The 3,030-nt window shown below is 42.9% G+C and overlaps 1 non-coding gene across 1 annotated transcript; it reads right to left on the bottom strand.

Annotated features, from left to right (window-relative positions):
• Positions 1 to 367: 367 nt before the first annotated feature.
• On the bottom strand, positions 368 to 458 carry Trnay-gua (transfer RNA tyrosine (anticodon GUA)). The gene is given in 2 exon segments: positions 368 to 403; positions 422 to 458. It is a non-coding gene; the product is annotated as a tRNA-Tyr (tRNA).
• Positions 459 to 3,030: the final 2,572 nt, after the last annotated feature.

Here is a 3,030-nt window from a genome sequence, read left to right as displayed (position 1 = left end):
TTCTCCTCCGATTGCGAAAACTTTTTGTTGGCACCCACCTACAGAGGGAGTAATGATCATCACGATAAAATAAGACAAAATCGGGGCTCGCACAGAAAAATTTAAGTGCTCGTTTTTCCCGCGAGCCGTTGAGAGCGGAACGGTAAAGAGACAGCTTGAAGGTAGTTCATTGAACCCTCTGCGAGGCACTTAATTGTGAATAGCAGAGTAATCACGGAGATGTCGAAATGAAATACACACATAGAACAGCTACCATACGCTCATCTGTCTTAGTCATACCTTTGTGTTAAAAATGTCACAACAGTTTGTAAGATTAAAGTGTAGCTTATTTTGTTAAGAGAAGCAAAGTCATGAATGTTTAAAATTTTCCTTCGGGCCGGATTTGAACCAGCGACCTATGGATATCTGCTATTGAGCTCCTCTACAGTCCACCGCTCTACCAACTGAGCTACCGAAGGAATGTGCAATCTGCGCCAGGCAGTGTATCAGATACGTGAAAGAGCCGCCAAGCGCAGGCAGGCGGTCAGCGGTACCGTTACGTCATCTCCCATTCGCGCCACGCCTACGAAGCTCTTTTACGTCGGCCACACCATTCGCGTTGGTAGCGTCATTCAGATAGATAACGTGCTACTGATCATTCGTTACATAGTCTGTCACCACATCTCGGCGCTTGTTAACTGGAAGCTGTCGTATGCCAATTTTCAAATAGCCCTATCAGAGGAGGAAATATACCTTCTTTTTCAAGTGGCGTTGACTAGAAAGTTAAACTCTTCCGTCATCTAGTGTGTCCGTTTATAACTTTCCCACATTGGCCGGCATACGCAAAGTTTGACCATGATTACATGAATCCAACTGGTAGGAAAGGCGTAGATTCCGAAGAAACCTGGCTGAAATGATCTGTAGAAAAACGTACAACTAAAACGCAACAAGTGCCCTGACAACGAACGACAGCAGATACATGTAATTACAAAGATTATTTTTGAATAGTTAGCCGAATTTGTCATTAACAAGAAAACTGCAGTTTAATATCATTTCAATTATATAATGAAATAACACGGCCGCCATCCTAAAGTGGTTAATTTATTCCTGATACCTCTGGTTATAATAGGATTTATGTTTAGGTAATGATCACTAACACTTATATGGGTGACGTCGGCCATTACTTAATTGAGAGGGGTTATGGGACCAAGCGGCAAGTTCATCAGTCTCGCAATTCCGGAATTTGTCACTGAAGCAAGAAAGTCCGCTAAAAGTGGACGGATCCAGTCAGGGGAGTCAATTTATAAAATAATATACATTAAAAACACGCAGAAGAGGTATAAAAGGTGAGAAAAAATCTAAAAACATGAAGAAAGGGGTGTTGATGGTGTTACAGACCGAGAAGACTGGAAAAGAGGTCTCAACCACAACCAACCTGCCCGGTTCCAAGACTAAAGTGGAACCTTATACCTGGAAATAAAAATCACTTTCACGGAGGAAACTAAGGATCAGTTCACATTCCACCAATAAGTGGGATGCCGTCAGTCTAGCTCCGCAATCACATTGGGGGGGGGGGGGGGGGGGTCGTTTGGTAGGAGGATACGATGGGTGAGCCTGGTATGACCAATGCGTAGACGGCATAAAACACCAGTGGACTCCTTCTGAGAGGAGAGGAAGGAAGAGCGCCAAACTGCAGCAGACTCCTTGATTGTGCGGAATTTATTGCTGTGAGGAGTAGCGTACCAGACGTAATGCCGTTTATGGGCAAAGAGAGATTTGGCGTAGATCCGCATATCCACAGCTGGATTCATGAAAGAAAATTGGGGGTAAGTATCTGCTTCTCTAGCCAAACGGTCAGCCAATTCAATGCCTGGGATAGCCGCATGACTCGGAACCCAGAGAAAGACAATGGAACCAGCCAAGGGGGGAGAGAAGGTCATGATTGTCAAAGACAGAAGGGTGACGCGAATAGCATCGGTCGATAGCCTGCAGGTTGCTCATGGAGTCCGAACAAATTAAAACACTGTGGAGGGGGCATGACAAAAAAAGTCTTAACTGGAGGCCATGGGTCCAATTCTGCATGGCAATGCGTACTTCAGGCTGGGCACATGTATTCGACATTAACAAGAACAGTTTGGAGATTAGCTCGCAGAGCTGCTACCTATCGTCGTCCAGTGTGGGCTGCGCCATCTATGACACTAGGGGGAATCGACCGGACGTGACGTAACGTCTGTTACATAATCCATCCACTACGCAGCATTACTGCCAGGTGGACGAGTGCCTGGTACTGTTGATGAGGTCTGCACATTATTGGCCTGGAAGACAATCCTATATTGCTGAACAACAAATAACAAATGTATCACTGTGAATGTTTTATTGGCGATCTCGAGCATAAACAGATCCTCGTCACCGCAGGCTGCTCAGCACAATCCTTAATGACTGTAGAGGCGTCGGACTGGACTTGTATAGTTAGACATTATTTTTGTCATAGTATAATTCAGACCTACCATCAGGCTTGCTCTGTTAAGTTATTGCACGAGTTGAAATTCATCTCGATTCCTCTCAAACAGAAGATCATCATCCTAAAGCGAAGGTTCAGATATTTTTCGTTCATAAGGATTCATTTACTTCCAGTTTAAGAATATTAATACTTTTCTATGGCTACTTTCAATTTCCCACTACCGTGATGAAATCTAACAAAAGCTCAAGCAACAACGTATATATTCTTCAGTATACTAAAATATGCTGAATCCAGTGCCTTGTTTTTTTAAGTCCTGTTAATGAAGATTTTTTTCAAATTAAGTCGAAAACTTTCTCAGAATCTGTGAGTGACAGGATAAGTGGCAATTTAGACTCACTGCTCCTTTCCTTAGTTTAATTCATAAACTGTAAATCATTCAACGTTCTATACCCACTTGTAAAACCAACTTGCTCCTCTGCTTAAATAAATTTCAATGTTTTTGCCTTATAATAGTGAATATCTTGCACATCACAGCTATTACAATTACAGTTTTTTGTGATTTTATTGCCTCCTTTCCTAAGAAGGGGAGG

Source organism: Schistocerca nitens, chromosome 2, assembly GCF_023898315.1.
Source record: "Schistocerca nitens isolate TAMUIC-IGC-003100 chromosome 2, iqSchNite1.1, whole genome shotgun sequence".
In the NCBI taxonomy this organism is placed as follows: Eukaryota; Metazoa; Arthropoda; class Insecta; order Orthoptera; family Acrididae; genus Schistocerca; species Schistocerca nitens.
Note: the sequence above shows the minus strand (reverse complement) of the source record. Positions and strands in the feature narration are given on the sequence as shown.